General features: G+C 36.7%; 1 protein-coding gene across 3 annotated transcripts in view; it reads right to left on the reverse strand.

Annotated features, from left to right (window-relative positions):
- Positions 1-19,803, reverse strand: part of NaPi-III (Na[+]-dependent inorganic phosphate cotransporter type III) — a 495,622-nt gene that overhangs the window by 145,774 nt on the left and 330,045 nt on the right. For 2 of the 3 annotated variants that reach the window (XM_081769823.1, XM_081769822.1), the window contains exon 2: positions 16,001-16,259. The gene's annotated coding sequence lies outside the window, so the exon portion shown is untranslated. Of the gene's footprint in view, positions 1-16,000; positions 16,260-19,357; positions 19,431-19,803 lie in introns of those variants that run through there. The other variant, XM_081769824.1, reaches the window with a different exon arrangement.

Raw genomic sequence — 19,803 nt, forward strand, 5'->3', positions numbered from 1 at the left:
GTACAATAAAAAGCTTCCTTCCCCCCCAAAAAAGCCTACTCCTCCGTTTGTTACCCCACCCCCCAAGAAATTAAAGCTGGCGCTGTCACTGGAATTGCATATTCCTTGGTAACTGCTCATGTGCCTAACACATTGCTTATCAGGAAGTAAAATCTCCTTCATAAATTCCAGAACAAACGAATATGAAAGTTAAGGGCACCTTAATAATTTTATTTGATGCAACGTTTTGTGAAAAATATCACAGGGCAAAGTTTCATTTCTCAGTATCAGCAACGAAGAGGTTACCAATGTCATCCCCGTCACGCGCCTATTCTGTTCCACGAAACACAGTCCAAGTAAATCCGATCCATTACGATTTCCCAAATACCTTTTCTATAAAAGTCTAAAGAGATAATACGAAAGAAAGTTACGGAAGATTCTTGCGGTTACGTATTTATTGACATTTGTGTGTGTACTGTATATCTAGATAAAATTGAGTCATAACGTGTTTATCAGTAAAGCGTACTATGTATTATCATAGTGATGTCTTCTGTAAACAATCAAAAAAGAGAAGATATAATTAATATCATTTTGATTAATTAGTTTCCTGTCATCAACTATATGCGCATTTTGTTTGCAATAACAAAAAAAGTTTTAAAAGGAAACTCTACCGTATGTTTTCTTACGGCTTAATCAAAAACAGAATTCATATTTGAGTTCTACACTAGCAAAGGCCAAAATATATAGCTAATAAAATATACAATATCCATTTTCAAAAGGGTAAAGCTCTGTTTATACCAGGGGCGGATCCAGGGGGGCGGTGGGTTGTAATACTGCTACTTAGAGATCCCGGTTCGATTCCCGGCGAGAGCTCATGTAGTTCGGATTGCACGTTAATCAGTAGGTCCCGTCTCATATAGTCTCGCTGCTGAAAGAGACGTTAAACTCAAAATCAACTCAACTCAACAACTGCTACTTAGAGCTACTTTTAAGAGCTCCGAACTTTGGGATGGGTTTTATTTATATATAAAATAAGAAAGTTTCCTCTTCTGGGGGGGCGGGGTGATTGCCCCTGGTTTATACTATTCCTTCATATATATATATGAAATATATATGAAAGTGGCTATGTTAGTGACTTCATTCGTCTTGAATCACTCGACTGAGGTTCAGGTCTGGGTTTTTTTTTGTATCATTTTACTTTGACGGTACAACTTAGGGGAGGGGAAGTAAAAATGATCAAAAATGACCGATATTAGTGCTGAATCCATAGGTTTCGGTGTCGCTGAGACGAATAGTGACACTTCAGATGCCCTTTCCATCCAAATTCAGCCCCCTCTAATATCGGTCGTTTTCGATCATTTTTATCTAACCCCTCCCACTTTCTCAACTTGGGAAAGTGGGAGGGGGAGATACATAAAAGTTATCAAAAATGACCGATATTCGTGCTGAATCCATAGTTTTCGGTGTCGCTGAGACGAATAGTGACACTTCCGTTGAACTGTAAAACCAAATTCAGTCCTTCATTGTCAAAAATGAAACGTGTTATCTCCGTGGGAGGAACGGGTATTCTGCTAGTAAAATAATAAAACTGACACACTTTTAAATATTATTATTTATATTTAATGTAATGCACGCTTCAGACACAGAGTGTCCAGAATAAAGTGAGATAGCTGATTTGTTGATCTGGGGCATTATTGTCCAAAACGTTTCATCTGACATCCTACTAGCTGGAAACAAATACCACGCGTCCGAACGAATTGTATACATCAGACTTTATCTGAATCATAGGTATCGAATAATTAGTAAGCGAATGTTAGCTGTCACCAGGTAATCATCCACATACTTTCTGGTGTGTTCAGGTGTCCCAGATTTGGATGTAACATGTGATTCATATGTCACTCATTTGACAAATACCTGTTATCCAAACGTCCGTAGGGGAAACGATAGTGCAGTGATAGAGCTTTAACCTCTGGTGTGATGGGGTCCCTGGTTCAATATCAGCCCATGTGAGTTCGTGATTTACAACACAATGTCCGATGCTTTTCTTGAGATAGTCTCGTTCTCTTCCACATGCTCATGTCACCAATTACTATGTCATAATCATTCGTTTTCAATAATCACCCGACTCCTTTAGCCAGTGCATATGCCTGAGACATAAAATTGGAAGATTTTAGTGCATATTCCTGAGACATAAAACTGGAAAATTTTAGTGCATATGACTGAGACATAAAACTAGAAGATTTCAGTGCATATGCCTGAGACATAAAACTGGAAAATTTCATTACATATACCTGAGACAAAAACTAGATGATTTCAGTGCATATGCCTGAGATATAAAACAGGAAAAATTTAGTACATATGCCTGAGACATGAAAGTGGAAGATTTTAGTGCATATGCCTGAAACGCAAAACTGAAAGATTTCAGTGCATATTCCTGAGACAAAAAATAGATTCCAGTGCATATGCCTGAGACATAAAACTGGAAGATTTCCGTGCATATGCCTGAGATATAAAACTGAAAAATCTCAGTGCATATACCTGAAACCTAAAACTGACAGGTTTCATATATTTTTTTCATATAGTTATAATTTAATTTATCTTGCCTCCGGGGGAGGCGGTTGGCCAATTCCTAGGATGAGTTGACCGGAAGTATGTCTGGAAGCAAGACAAGTAGGCAGTGTAAATCTGAGAATCTGCGCTCATGTGTAATTCATCCAACACTAGGCGGGAAACTATTTAAATTTATTTTCATTTGTTATTGTAACTAACACAATTTAAAGAATCTAATTCTTCAACGAATGCAAAACTACAGAACCCGCAGTCCAAATATTAACTCAATTTTAAATTATAATAGGAAACTTTTGAGTGAAGTGTATTTAAAACTATTTTAATTATGTTAATCGATAATAACGACATTATACAGAGGAATCCTGATCTAAACAACTTGTCTATTGTTTAACAAGTAGTTAGCATATAGATGTGTAGATGGCGGAAGGGTGTCACCGTTTGTGGCGCAGTCCTGGCAAAGGTAAGAACTATGTGTTTCCACTGGAGTCCACGACGTCGCGGCCAACACTCGGGTTATATGCACTGTATACACATTGAATAATGTACAAAAATATGCAGATAAGAGGAAAGTTACGTTATCTTGGTCTTGAAAGGAATGTTTCCTTATCTTCCCCGCTTTAGAAACAAACAAACAAAAAAAATTTAAGACTAAGGATGACCTTGTTTTATCGCAAAATATCTTTTCGAAAAATGAATTTTTAGAAAACGAAAAAATTTTCAAATTGATTTTTCAAAAAAAAAAAAAAAAACGAAAATTTTCGAACATCGAAAAACAGATTATTCGGAAAAGGCCATCTCTAAAGAATAGAATCACCATTTTGTTGTTTTAAAAAAATCACCTAGTTTACGTCACTTATTTAAATCCTGTGAGGTGATTAATGAGAGAAAATGAAATATTTAAGTTTCACGTCCCACGGTTATGCCGGCTAGGCTAAAGGAAACGGTGATGATGAAAAATTAATAAAATATTGGAATAAATAAAGTGGGAGGAAACGGGAGAATCCTAAGAAAATTCACGCACAAGGTGTTTGTCCATCACAAAGCTCATTTGGCGCGAGCTGGGATCAAACCAAATACCCCAGGCACCAGAGGTGAACTCTCTACCACTGAGCCACCGCGGCCTCACTGATTAATGAGAGAGAATGATAACGAAAGAGTTAGTGGAATGAGGGTGTGGAAAGAAATGGAGAACTCCGAGAAAACCCACGGACACGATGTTGTTCCCCACAAATCTATATGGCCAGGGAGGGACCCGTTGCAAGAGAGGTAAACGCTCTACCACTGAGTCCCTCCCTTAATATCTTGATATGCTACACCATTATACACATAATAGTAGGACCAAGATTTGCGAAATATGATGGACGAGACAAACTCAACAACCAATATATTTTTTTTTTCATCGTACTTGATGCATGAGGCTTTACATTATTCTGCAACAAGATAAATCTCTAGAAAGTAGGCCACGCATGACGTATGTCTTCAATTATCTATTATCAACTTCCATGTTATCAAATCTAGAACTTTCGTTGACCCCTCTCTCACAAGAACAAAGGTACTTGCTTTTAGAAATAATCTTAATCCATACATAAAGAACGCAAAAAAAAAAAAAAAATCTCCCTGAGACTCAAGATTTGACCTTCAATAAAGATGATCTTTGGTAAATAGATGACGACAGATTCTAAACGGATAGTAATTAACCTTGAGATTGTTCTTAGAAACAATCAGGTCACACTGAGATGCTACGCATTAATTCTTAATAAACGAGATATTGAAATTAATTACATATAAACTTATATTTATACTTTTTATGCAGTGGTTCTAGTACCAATTGCTCAACTAACACGTTCTCTAATTACATTTGAGTCGAATGACTCTTCTTATCCATACTGGCACGATATCCACACGCTGCGGTCTGAAAATCCAACCGCGGCGGTTGGGCGGTTTCAATTTACATTGTCATATGAGACTTTTTACCCACAGCGGTTCGGTTTGCCGACTACCCACAGTGCTGCCAGTCTCCACAGTAACAGCTTCTTGTCTGAAGTAGACGAACCTAAGCATGAGTGACTTCAATAAAGGACAGTTTATTAAAGAAATCGAAGTGAGACCGTACACTTAGAATAGTCTGAAGAAGCAACAATTGGTAGAAGTACATATTTCATCGAGGTTTTGATGGTTTGTAACCTAAGCAGAAGACAGACATAGCTAAAATTTTCTCGATGTTTATTTCAATTTTAGTACAGAATAATATAAGTATATATAGGCCTACGTAGCTCAGTAGAGCTGTATTTGAAGTTCTGCTCCCCCGTCATCTCCAGTAGCATCCGCAAACACAACCGCGATGAAAAGGGCACTAGCGGATCCGTGGCACAAGCAAACGTTACCGCAACAGCTTGCATAAAAGAAGCTTAACATGGTAACAAATGTACAGCGCGTATCATCATCCAAAAAAGGAAAGGTCTTCGTAAAGTTCGCAAAGAATTAAAAAGTTAAAACGCTACTCAACACAGAAAAAAAAAGTTTTAGAATCATGATATAAAAACACGATGCAATGTAATCTTTTCTATTTAGCTTAGGATAATTGATTTTATCGCTATTTAGAAATTCGTCTCCTACTAATTAAATACATATTAACTGCCATTTTCTTTTCTCCATCCCACACACTCAGTGACGCGTTGTCTTCTCAGTATTTCTACGTAATAAAGCAACTTACTAACATCACAATACTTGACCTGAGCCTGGTTTCAGGGTTGCAGCGTCTCTATAGTCCAGATCTTCACCACTGCCCCAATCGGCTGGCGATAACGCTGCGTTTATAGCGTCCGTATAGTCCAGATCTTAGCCACTCCCCCAATCGGCTGGCGATAACGCTGCGTTTATAGGGTCCGTATAGTCCAGATCTTAGCCACTCCCCCAATCGGCTGGCGATAATGCTGCGTTTATAGGGTCCGTATAGTCCAGATCTTAGCCACTGCCCCAATCGGCTGGCGATAACGCTGCGTTTATAGCGTCCGTATTGTCCAGATCTTAGCCACTGCTCCAATCGGCCGGCGTTAACAGCGCCCGTTCAGTCCAGATCTTACAACGACTAAATTGCCGTCAATAACTGATCAGACACAAAGTCGCGGCTACACAAAGAATTATTGTTCAACACAAATTTATCTGGCAAGATCGATCAAAAAGGGAAAACCATTTATGATATATAGTACAGAAATGCTCACTTTGGAAAATTCTAGTACAATAAATTGTTATTCTGTAATATGTGAAGGGGGCACGTGGCTCAGTGGTAACGTTCACCTCTGGTGTGTGGGATCCCTGGTTCGATCCCAGCTCGCGCCAAGTGGGCTTTGTGGTGGACAACCACCACGGACGTGGGTTTCTTCGGGGTTCTCCCGTTTCCTCCCACTTTATTTATTCCACCATTTCATTTATTTCTTATTATACCGTCTGCTTTAGCTCAGCCGGCATAATCGTGTGACGTAAAACTGACAAATTTCAATTCATTTGTAATATGTGAGGAGCAAAGAAAGCCAAATATGTCGCTCTAGGTTTGAGCCTGCTCAACCTAGGCACAAATCCACGCCTGGGCTAAAAAGTCTTACATTTCTAGTTCTAATGTTTCTTGCTTAGGCTTAGGATTTATGTAACAACCCTCGTATGTTTTATTTTTCTACAATTATAGGGGAAAATGCACATGAGAGTCTATAATACAGTATAGCTTATCATAGATCCCTACTTGAAATTGTAATTATTGATTGTCAAAGCGTTATCTAATAAAACAGTGAAAAGACCACTTCAGTGTTAATTAATGTATTTCCAAAGAATTTCATCTATTTGCTCAATGTTGTGTAGCCTTCTTTCAAACAGCCTTCTTTCAAACGTTCTCAAATTGCCAGAAAATTATATATATTTCTTTTAACTTTGATCTAGGTGAAAATGTGAGATAGGGAGAGAGAGATCTAATTAAATGTCTAAGAGTAAAGTATCCTATAAATCTGCTACCAGAACATTATTGGCGGCAAAAATTGCACCATTGGAACTTTCCGAAGAGCGTTACCAAGGTAACCACCCCATCTACCTCACGTAACCTTTCAGTGTTATTTCTAAGAAATTTTTCCCTCTTCTCTTTTCTATTCAAGAACGCAAAATAAAACAATACGGCACTTTTTCTCTCCCTGACAACACAGTAGCTGCGACTCAACCATATTACAAAAACAACATAAATTTCAAACTAGACCTCAATTTATTTATTGTACGTATACCGGCTGATCGAAAAGAAGCGCACAACAAAACAAACAAGTAAATTTCGCTGGTTTATACCACGAACTATAATCTCTAGCGCAAATCCCACGGGGAAGAGGGGGACATGTCCTCCAATCTTGGAACTGAGAGGATTGTCCCCCCAATAATCTGATTTGAAATGTGTTTTCTGGGGAGAAATGTGATTATTTGTATCCGACTGCCATAAAGAGAAGCGAGATAAAATTGATGTTCCTCGACTTGTTTCATTTTTTTAAAAAAAACGAATCGTATTCTTTAATATTTCAAACTGAACTTCGTGTCCTTGCGCATTTAGGTCACATCAATCAGTATTAATTTCGCTTCCGCTACTTAGACACAAATTGCAATAAGTGGCAGAGGAGGATATGTCCCTCCCCTTATGCTGGAAAATTGTCTCAGCTGTAGATACGCACACAAATCCCAGGGAAATGGTGGGACATGTTCCCCAATATTCGAACTGGGGGACTCCCCTCAATAATCCGATTTGATATGTACGACTATTTCATCTACATCGCCTGATATATAATATACAACAGGTTCACCTCAGTAATCAGATTCATCTACCATAATATGAGCCTCATCTCCCCCTTCCCAGAATAAGCCTCACATCTGTCCCCTCCCAATGCTGAAGATAACTCTGCTCCCCTGATCTTCCATAGCTTTGTTTTTCAAATTCACAAATACTTTGAACATTGGTTTAAAAAAATAAGGGAACTCGCCTCCCCAATACGAAAGAAAGAGAGGGAACAGGTAGAGGAACGCAGTAAGCGACTATTGGCAGTATAACGACTTAGCCAGAAAAACCATCGACTACACTATTAATGTTCTTGAATGCATGTAACCACTAATTTTTCTTAATGCCATGTTTCCCGTCGCTCCTTTCTCTAGTAAACAGTGACGTGACAGAGCACTTAGTTAGAAATGACTGTATAATTATTTGTAAGTAGCAACTTTGGTTTGTAAAAAAATGTGGATTTAACTAAAGTGAAGGTTGAAGATACGAGGATATTTTCAGAAGTTTGCACCACTTGTAACAAACCGTTCAAATGTCTAGCTGCGTCAGTTCGTAAAAGGCAAATGTTCGAATCTGTCACTGTGCGTTGAGCTCGTTTACTGCATGACAATGCTCCAGTCCACACAACTGTTGTTGTTAAGGGTGCAGTGAAACGTTGTGGCTTGAGAGGAGATTCAGTACTCACTCTACAGCTACATTAAGCCCTGAAGCTGGAGCAAAAGAACTTTGCCATCTATTAAAACCCATAATGAATATCGTGTCTTTGAAACTCGAGCAGCACGGGATATTTCACATTTTTCATTAGTAAATTACCATAAAATTGATTAAAAACCCATATCAAGCTCGCATGGGTATAGCACGTACAAATTAAGTTTCGTTCTGCTAGAAACTAGAAATCATAATATTGTACACTAGACTCTTGCTAATCCGGCGCACATCCAACCAAAAACAAGTGCACAATGAATTATCGTGCGCATGCGCAACAAGACTAAGTTAAACAATCCTTCATATACTGTACGTATTCGAAATTGTAGCATTCTTTACAGCAGAGATGGGCATTTTTGCTAACCCTCACTCACCCTCACCATCAGTTGACTCCCTCACAGTCACCCTCAATCAACTCCCTTACCCTCACCCTCAGCCATCCTCACCCTCAGTTGACTCCCTCATCCTCATCCACCCTTACCCTCCCTCAGTCGATTCCCTCACCCTCAATTGACACCCTCACTTTCAGCCACCCTCACCCTCAATCGACTCCCTCACTCTCAGTCGATTCCTTCACCCTCAGCCACCCTCATCTACCAAAATGAGGGCGAGTGAGGGTGAGAGCGGCCCTCTTGAAGGCAAAAATGAGTGAGGGTGCCCATCTCTGCTTTACAGTTCGGTTACGTGATAAAGCATGCCATCGTCGCATATCATCATTAACTAAGTAACTCTATGGCCTATGGAACCCGGAGGTTCAATGCCGCGTTCACAAAAGCTCTCCACTGACTTCTATCCTTAGCTAACTGCATCCAGTTTCTACTTTGTATTCCAGTCTCTGCGAGATCCATCTTAATATTGTCCTCCCATCTGTGCCTAAGTCTTCCTAACGGTCGTTTTTCGATTGGTCTTCCAGTCAAGACTTTGAAAGCGTTTCTACTTTCTTCCATTCTAGCTACATGACCCGCCCACCTAAGCCTCCTAGACTTGACGACCCTAACAATGTTGGGTAAACCATATAAATTATGTAGTTCCTCGTTATGAAGTTTCCGCCATTCTCCATTCCCGTTCCTCTTGGGTCCGAATATTCGTCTCAGGATCTTGTTCTCAAATACTTTCAGTCTATGTTCTTCCCTCAGAGTAAGTGACCATGTTTCGCAGCCATACAGAACAATAGGCATGATTATCGTTTTGTATATTTTAAGCTTCGAATTCCTCGATAGAATTCGCGACAACAAGAGATTTTGAAAAAAAAATAGTAACACGAATTCCCTGCTTTTAGTCGACATTTAATTTCTTCGTGAATATGATTTTCATCTGTTAATATTGATCCCAGATATTTGAAACTACCCACTTTATCAAAAGTATTATTTAATATTTTAACGCATCCATAATTTGCTGTATTCCGGTCCCGACGCACTTCCATGTATTTAGTTTTCTCTGCATTTACTTCTAAACCCATGTCCATGCAAGCGTTTAATAAGATCTCTGCATTTCTTTCTATTGTTCTCCTGTCATCCCCTATTAAATTTACATCATCAGCATATGCCATAACCTGGTGAATACCGTTCAATTCTAGGCCCTGGTTGCTATCTTTGATTTTCCTTATAGCGTATTCCAGAACGAAGTTAAATAATAATGGCGATAACGCATCTCCTTGTTTCAGGCCATTTTCGACGTGAAAGCTCGTGGACAAAAATTTTCCTACCCGGACTTTGCTTTGGGATTCATTTAAACATATCTTAATTAATCTAATTAGCTTTCTCGGTATTCCAATTTGGGACAGTTAAATATTAGAGACGTGTTTCATAGTGAGTGATACTACTCAAGAACTAAGTTTTCTTGGAAAATTAATATATATATTTGGATTTAATAAAGTATATCCTCTACGTTTTAAAATTATATCCTTCGCTTTAATAAAGTTCAGTACACTATATCCCCTATGTTTTCAAAATAAATAAACACCAAGATAAATAAATAAATCAAACAAATGTCAGACACTTAATAACCGGCACTTCCGCTAATTCGGTACCCATATGTGCCAGGAATGGCCGGATTAGCGAGAGTCTACTGTATTAAATAACAACAATAATATAAAACAACACAACACACAATCCTTGAGCTTCTGGTACTTTTACACTTATTAAGAAAGACATGTTTAACATACATGTAATGATACAAGCAAACCAAAGGTGATTTTGAAGTATGGACCAAAGTGGGTTAGACCAAGGATCTTATAAAATAGAGGATCTTCCCTTACAACAAAATCTTGAAGACATACGTCACAGTTTCGCCACCCCTACTCTGCCCACTCCGCCCAATAGGATCGCAATGTTTTGAGCCAACAATCATGGCGGAAACGAAAGTAGCCAATCAGACGATGGTGGAAAGGAGAGTTGCCAATCCGACGTGCCGATGCTCGGTTGTTTTTTGGCATCATCGATTTAATAGGATGACGATACATATGGGCAGATCCTCTATTTATAACATCCTTGGGTTAGACACTATAAATTATAATATTTACTAATACGATACAATACAGTATAATAATACAAACTAATACAAATCCGTATACACACAACTAAAAATGTTACTGTTGGCAGGGCCGACCTTTTTCAACGCCCAATTGGGAAAAATTTTGGTCGGCCCCACGATCGCAGTCAACTGATAATGTGCTGTAGCTTGTAGTTGACAAGCTGTGAGTTAGCGCGGGCAATCAATCCAATTGGCTTCAGGTCGGCCCTGACTATTGGTACAACTAGTGGCGGCAAAACAGGTTCTGCCTCCGTATCCCGCAGAACTAAACAAGTAGCGGTGTCATGTATGCACCACATGAAAGAGTTTGGTTTGTGTGGTCTGAAATTTTCTCAATACTGAGACCGGAAGTGGTGGTAGATTTCTACCACCTTTGATTTTAATAGGGACATTGGAGTGGGACGTTTAATTCATTGCAGAGAGCCCCTTTTCGTCGCCTATTTGCTCTATAATAATCATTGTTACAACCGGAAATGGTTCATTTTCTGCCACTTCCGGTTTTAACAGAGATACTAGAGTGATTATTAAGTTTATTTTTGGGACGCTTAATTGGTTGCAGAAAACAACTATCTATCTGTTACCGTTTTTTACTCTAAAACTATCAACGTTAAAACCGGAAATGCTTAATTCTTCCACTTCCGGTTCAAATGGAGTTGAGAGAGAAGCTTTTCTTAAAACCCTCAATCGATTACAAAAAAGAAGTATCTCATTATTTCTTATCGTTTTTGCTCTAAAGAGATCAATATTGAAACTGGACATTGTAGTGGCACTTCTGGTGTTAGTAAAGTTAAGGATGGACATTAAATATATTCTGGGAAGGCTTTATGGATTGCAGAAAACCGCTTCTAGACATCTATTAACGTTTTTGTTCCATAGTATTCAACGTGTAAACCGGAAATGAATGACTTATACCACTTTCACTTTGAACTGCCTCCATCAACGAAACCTATACCTACTTTTCACCCTCTATACCAGCGTTTCCCGACCTTTTTCAACTTGCGGCACACTACGGGTGTTACTTGGATTCACGCGGCACACTTATAGATATTATTATTATTTGTAAATATAAAACACAGTGGTATTTTTTCTATGATATTATTGTTCTCCTTCTCACAGAGAAGAAAGCTCGATCATTGGTTTCTCCCCGTGGTAAATCATTACGCTTATTTTACATTCTAATTTAAAAATAGAAAACAATTGCAATGAAATATTGGACTCAGGATTTTAAAACTATGCTTTTTTTTCGAAAATTATATCCAACGTTTCACTAAGAAAGGTCACTAAATAACGAACGAACAAACAAATCTCTTTTAGTTTTAAAACACAAATGCAGGTAATTTGTATGCATGTTTGCTTTGTCGAAAGGATAGAATGATATTTTAAAATTACAAGTTGCGAAATAGTCTGCAACAATAAAGAAGCAATAGTAGTCATAACAATGATAACAAATACTTTTTTAAACATTAAAAATGTACAGAAAAGTAACACGGTATGAAACTTTAAGTTGTAGATTCATAGTAAATGTGAAATACAATATACATTTTTCTATATTTGTCTTGTCTTGCAATTTCATTGCTATAGAATTAATAATTTGTTTCGATTTCCTTGCGGCACACCGGCGGCCCATTCACGGCACACCAGTGCGCCGCGGCACACCGGTTGGGAAACGCTGCTCTATACCCAAGAATTTGATGGTGATATATAACGTAACTCTTGAAACTTTTTTGTCTCACGGATAGACCCACGGACAGAGTAAATATATAAACGAATTTTGGTAAACCTAACTCCTTAAAAGCAAGCCCTGCACGAATTGAGTTTCATAACTTATTGAGACCTCGCACCTCGAAGTCTGCAGAGCTATTATTGCCACCACTAGATATAACTTAACGAGAAAACAAGAAAACTTATTTTGATTTGACACGTTCGGAAACTTTCCTTTTCAGTTTATATTCCGAGTTAGAGAGCAGGTTTAATTACCATCACGAACAATACGCAGAATCAGGCCCACAATCAGAGGGAGGCTAGAGGACCCTGGGCCCCCTAAACTTTTCGTGGTCCCTCCAGACCTCAATACAAAATACTATTATTAATACCAAAAAAAAAAAAACATTTGTAAGACAATTTTTAATGATTTGGCCCTCCTAACATATTCATGCCCCCCTTCCCCCCAACCTCTGAGGTTGATTTCGGGCCTGCGTAGAATTAAAAACACGTTACACTTTTCTTCTTTTCTTTTTCTTTCTTCCTTTCTTTCTTTCTTCCTTTCTTTCTTTCTTTCTTCTTTTTTTCATGTGAATATTTCCAGATGTTAACTCTTGAAGCTGGTGGGTAGGAAGAATTTGTTGTGCTTTCAGATTGGTCCATGAGAACATATTCTCTCCAACAATCAGGAATAGTTGGTTTGGGATTTAAGTTTTCTGCTGGGTTTTTATTCTTCAATTCAGTGTTCTTACACTGAATCTTTTACATGGACATAAATGGTACTTAATACTGCTTTATAGGCAAAAGTACTTTATTAATAATTTTGAATACTGTTCTACTTTGATCTACTTCACTGAGATAAAAGGAGAACCGCAAGTCCTGGAATACTCGAGAACATATCTAACAAGCACAGAATATAAACCAGTGACTGTAAAGTTGAGCATTGAAAAAGCAAGTACCAACGAATATGGTCTTTAGATACCATTTCCCTGAAAATTGTCATTGAAGCAAAAACCGGAAATTATTTATTCTAAATGAACTGTTGCGTATGAGTCAACACAAAAGGCCTCAACTATCAGGCAAGACGGTGCACTTGCTCCACAACAATGCGCTCCCGCATACAGCTCATGCTACAGTCAATCTTTTGCAGCGGTGAGGCTGAGGAATTATTTCGTCTCCACCGTACAGCACGGATTTCACCCCGTCAGATTTCTATCTTTTACCCAAAATGGAAGAACATCTGCGTGGGAAATAGTTCACATCAATCACATGTTGACGTCAACCATGTACTCCAAACATGGCTTCGTGCTCAGTATCCCATCTTTTATCGATGAAGGGTTTTGACAAATGGCTTTTCCGCCTAGACAAGTGCCTCAACATAGAAGGTGACTATGTCGAAATATAGGGGGAGGACGTATCTTCATTCTACATGTAAATATTTCTGTTTATATCCAGAACCAAGACTATGCATGAGGTGGGAACTTTACTTTCTAATTTCCCCTCGTAAAATGAGCTGTTGCCTTATTATTTAAAGTTATTTCAAGTCATCAAGTCATTGTGGATAGGCCATATCTGGCTCGCTTATGTTTAATATTTTTCCTTGTGTTTAAGTTTTTACTCAATAATAATAATAACTTAGGTGAAACTAGAGCTGTGCGATAATTTCAAATACCGATATCAATAAAAAGATAAGGGCCATCGTACTGAACTTTCTCACTCTCATTCTTTAAATGAAATCAAGTCATGCTGCAGCTATTACTAATTCTTTTAAATATAATTCGAACAAAATTATAATAATTCTCGAAAAGCTTCGAAGAAAACTAACCCCAACAATAAACTATCCCTTGTGGATCTTTTCGTCAAAAATCACTTAAGCCACAATGTAGTTTTATTAATTAAATCTATATAGTTAGGAAAAAATACGTTATTTAGGGATTGTGAACAAAATTACCTGTCTTTATTATTTTTATTTTCTTCTTTCTTTCTTTCTTTCTTTCTTTCTTTCTTTTCTTTTCTTTTTTTTTTTAAATATCTGAGGTGAAGAATTATTCTGAAGAGAAAATTATCCCTTGTGGATTTTTAAAGTGAGAAACCATTAACATTATAATTGTAATATTATTATAAAATGCATATCTTACAACTCCCATTTCACCCTTTTGCAAGTTAAATTTCCAATAATAATATGTCCATATCTCTAATCTCTTATTCTGTTGACATGAAATCTGGTATTTGGACTTTTTAATTTCAAGTAAACACATGTTTTAGTGTTTTTTTTCTTCTTATATTTGTCCTAGATTAGTGAAACACGCTACCTCTTTTTCTTCCCGGCCATTTTCTTTCCTCCGGTTCAAAATAAAAAAAAAAAAATAGTTACATACCTGTTTAACTATTAAATGAAAAGTGCAAATACCGAATTACATGTGTCTAGCCTTAAGGGAATGCAAGATATTATTGCGTCTAATTTCACCCTTTCAACGTCGAATTTACCAAAAACCATTCTTTACTGATACTATCAGTTACTAAACGTATGAATTGTTCAAATTTTAATTTTTAAAGCATTTTTAGCGTAGTGGCTGATCAGTCAGGACTTCTTTTTGGATCAAAAGATCCAATATATTTCAACCAAAAATTTTCTTATAGGCCTTATATCCAGAGAACTACATACAGTGTAGCCAAACCAAACCTAACACCTAACTCAGTATGATGTGCTCATTCCGAAAAAAAAAAAACAAAAAAAAAAACGAAAACTCAATTTAGGGGCCGTTCAAAAATTTTTGTGGGCCCTGAGCCAAAAACTAATTATTGGCCAAGATCACAATCTTTTCATGGATTTTTTGAATCGTTCCTAATATTCTTGTTCTATATATAGATTATAGGGCCATTGATGGAATATTGCTTTATGAAATATAAACAAAATCTTCTCAACAGTTTGAGAGAAAATTTATATAATATATATATATATATATATATATATATATATATATATATATATATATATATAGATAGATAGATAGATAGATAGATAGATAGATAGATAGATAGATAGATAGATAGATAGAAAGATAAGAGAAAATCAATAAGATTTTAGAAAACTTGAGGAAGGTCTGTGAAGAATACGGGATGAAAATACAATGTTAGAAAGACAAAAGCCATGGTGACTGGAACGAAGAGGTCGGTGTCAAATATAGAAGTAGGAGAAGGGGGAAATAGAACAGGTGACTACTTTTCGATACCTGGGTAGTATTATTAGTGGTAATATAAAGTGTGAACGGGAAATAAAAGCAAGGAGGAATGGCGAAAGAAGCCTTTCGAAGGAAGAAAATACAATTTTGTGGGACTCGGAATAAAAAGTTGAGAAAAACCCCATAAAATGCTTTGTGTGTTGCCAATAATGGCAGAATACCTATGATAATGACAATGATACTTTCTTCACTCCTACCTTAGCTCCAAAGTAAAAATATTACTGATCAATATATTGATACAGTAGACCTAACCTTTTTTTAGGTATCTTCAATATTTGGACATACAATATATAGATGTTTGTTTGAATTTTCGGTATTCAGTATTTTCCAAATATTTATATAAGTAGGTATTTGGACCAATTATCCATATTTTATCCACATTAATATCCAAATTCGGGGTTCGCACAACCCTAGGAACAAATCTTAAATGTAATATATAAATGCAAATAAAAAAAATTAAAAAGTTGTTGTTACTTACAATTGACAATGAATGACTCTCTTTTCCGAAACTTTTGACCAAAAATTTTATTTTCCTGACCAAAGTGGTTGGTAAAAGAAGGTAAGCAAAAGTCGAAGAATGGCAGGTGTAGATCTTTTCGAGTATGTTGTTCTTCCTCGTCTAAGTCTCGCAAAATTTCAGTTCTGGTCGCTGATTCCTGCCTTATGATTGGCCGTTGCTAAGAGACGGATTGGCTGTCCGAGGTGGTGGTACAACGCTTTTGATTGAATCCAATCATCTGGAAAGAAAGAGAAATAAAATTTCTATTACTTAAGAGTTCATCAACATATATCTTTTCAAATTTAATCTACTGTGATCGTAAATTAAAAGTATGAAATCTAAATGGTAGAAACGAATTCGTAAACATTGTTTTTAAAATGTATAATATTGTTAAAAAAAAAAAAAAAAAAAAACTTATCCACTCTAATTTCTATACAGAATCTGAATTCTTATCCATTAACTCAAATAGAACTAATCATATTTGTATCGTGTATTAAGGTAATTATTTCAAGCTAAAACGTTACAAATTTCGTACGCAAGGCTGCAAGAATATAGCACTTTAAAAACAGGTCGGTTTCCAGTGTTTTGGAACTTGATTGTACGTACACAGAAGGGCGCCCATCAGGGGTGCAAAGTGGGACGCTTGCTTCCCACCTAAGAGGAAATTGTACTTGGGAATACTGAAAACTCAACAGAATTTTTACATTAGTTACTGCAAAATTTGAAACTATATTTGAAACTTGCCCCTCCTTGGAAATTTGAACTCGCTTATACTTGCCCCCCCTTGGAAAGCACAACATGGGCGCCCTTGCGTACACATGCATGTCAAATTAGTGCTCCGAGAATAGACAGCCGCTCCCAGGATCAGAGATACTTTCTTATGAAGAAGAAGTAACGCTCACTAGAAGTAGCAAGATTGCTAAGACGTAAAATTAATTTGATTGACCACTATGTGTATCCAAAATTTCAAGCTTCTATCTTGAATAGTAAGAGCAGGGAAAAAATATTTACCAATGAGCCCCACAATGTTCCAGATTACTGCAAAAGACCCGGATGTAATATAAATATTTCCTGAGATATCCCTATTTATTCTATGATCATGGTTCGTACATGATTCTCTTCAGAATGGAAAACCCTTTCAAACGGTACCATTCACATGTCTCCATCGTGTATCTGAGGCGGGAAGATCAATAAGAAAAGGATGTTTGTTAAAAATATTTCTTTTTTTTTTTACCTTTTTGCCCCTCTGGACCCCCCCCCCCACTGTTTAAACACAGGTTTGAAAAATCTGGAAAATACTAAGGGTGCACCACCGAATATATGTGCAAAATGTCAGTCTTTCTAGGTGCAAAAGTATGATCGCCAAAAATGATAAAAATAGGCCTAAAAATCCTTTGTTATGACGTCATCATATCCCATGTCTTGACGCAAAAAGACACATAGGCTAATCGCTTAGCCACTAGGGAGCTCTCGATTTTCGTTGGAACTTATGGATCGAATCTCACGTTAAGATATCGGCCACATCTCATGTGGCCTTGATGATAAAAGGGATGTTAAATTCTAAACCAACCGGTCTTCGTGACAGTCGTAACATTATTCTTTAATTAATCATATGATTATAAGCAAATAAGCTCTTTATTAATGTTTGGTATTTGCTTTCTGTGAATTATGTCTTCCTAAAAGACGGCCCGCTCGGGAGGGTAATACTCCAGGAAGTAACTTTTTTCGCGCGCTATCCTAGTCAGTTGTTTTAAGTTGATCACAAAATTTATATCATGCGGGTCAAGGTGGAACAAAACGAGCTCTGCAGGGCTTCTAACCCGTTCCTATTATTACTACTACTACTACTATTTATCAGCACAAAAATAAGTAAATCCTTCTTTGAGTATTATTTTCATTTTATTTTAATGGAAAAAGTATTATGAAAATTTATTTTAAAAAAACTTTCTTTGGGCAGGGTTTGAACCCACGCCAAAAAGAGATTTCTAATACTAGCCTAACATGCACTAACATGTTGCACTAATATGCTCGGCCGCGACGGCCGACACTAGCAAGTGTTTGATTTCTGCTATATGTAGGCCACGTGCCAAGAAACGGATAACGCCAACCAATCAGAACCGTGTATTTAGTTCCTACTTCCGGAAGCATTACTTCCCCGAGTGAGTCCTAAAAGTGAATAATCTTGTGATTTTAAAATATGTTATATTCCTTAGTAATAAATAAAATTTTACCCATATAAAAAACTTCATGTTGCTTAAAAACTATAACGAGAGCATCGTAAAATTGCATGTGACTAGAAAGTTAAATTCTTGACAATTATAACAACATCTTGCCGATTAACGAATATCTATTTTAAGAAATTCATCATGGTACTTTATGAATTAGGCTCGTAAGAAGAATCTAAAAGACAACAAAAATGTACCTCTGGAACAAACTCTTCTACTAACGTTAATACAAAAGTTTTTAAAATAAGGTGGATGTCCAGAATTTGGTGTACAATCATCGACAAAAGTTTATTCCTTTCCATAGAACACTTTTGTTATGTAAATTTTGAATGAAGTACGATAACGCCAGGTTTATTTTCAAAGATTCTAACACTATCTGCATTGGAACGTTGACGAAGTTCTTTCATCGTCAGTTGCCAGGATTTTATAGAACCTGGAACGAACGTTTAATCATACGATAGATATACAAGTTTAGAGGTGTCTCTCCAGTTTCAAACCTACAAAAAAAAAAAAGCAGTTAAAACATTAAAAATTGTTAAGTTAGGCTTGGTTAATTAGGTTAGGTTAGGTTACCCGGTAAGACTTTAGTTACACTAGATCAGTGACTGGAACCGGTTCTCATAGAAGTTTCAATTCTCTCTTAAATTCAGTAATCCGTGGTTCTCATAAAAAATTGATACAGTCTCCTCATTATTCTTATATAATTCTGTAAAACTCAACACGGAAATATCACATTCAACGCACCAATTCGCTATCCTATACGAGTATCATGCTGCTGAAAGAACCAAAACCTTCCGCGTCTTGTAAATAGTAGCCACTCACTTCTACATGCCTTTTTACGTTAACATAACTTTACTGCCAAGCTTACACCTAAACATCACGTAATAGCTCCAAATCATAATTTATTACTTCATTTCTCCTGTAAATTTTCCTATTTTAAAAAAGCAGAGGGCAACTCTAAACTTTATCCTTAAAATTTTACAAATGTGGCTCCCACAAACTAAACCTGTACCAGTATGTAGGTATAATGCTTCAGCTTCAACAGGCACTTTCTATTGTATTTGAAGATCAAAAAGTTTATACCTAATATCGTAACCACGAGTTACTCAACTGTGATAAACATTTCAGATATAATTTTAAGTTAGATAATTATTTTGATACTATCTACACATTGCCCAAACACAATGGTTCCCTGATTTAAGCTACACCCAACGCACTCAAATAATGAACATTATCTTATACCAGAGATGTATATAAATAGGATGGAGCATTCTCCTTGAAAGAATTACTCAATTTTGAGATCAAGATCTAGACAGGATTATAATTGTTATTTCGTTGTATGTATATGAAACGCACATACTATGGATTATTATATAAGTACCATGTAAAATAAGTATTAATTCTTACTTTTAGAAAGCATGCAGATTAACAATACTCAGCATATATTTTATGGATATAAAAGCATTTTTTTAAATTATTTATTTGGTTACTACAAAACTCGCCTTTAAACGTTGAAGTGCGATTATATTATTAGAAGATCGTGCAGTTTTACTATAC

This window comes from Thermobia domestica, chromosome 8, assembly GCF_964235325.1.
Source record: "Thermobia domestica chromosome 8, izTheDome1.hap1.1, whole genome shotgun sequence".
Taxonomy (NCBI): Eukaryota; Metazoa; Arthropoda; class Insecta; order Zygentoma; family Lepismatidae; genus Thermobia; species Thermobia domestica.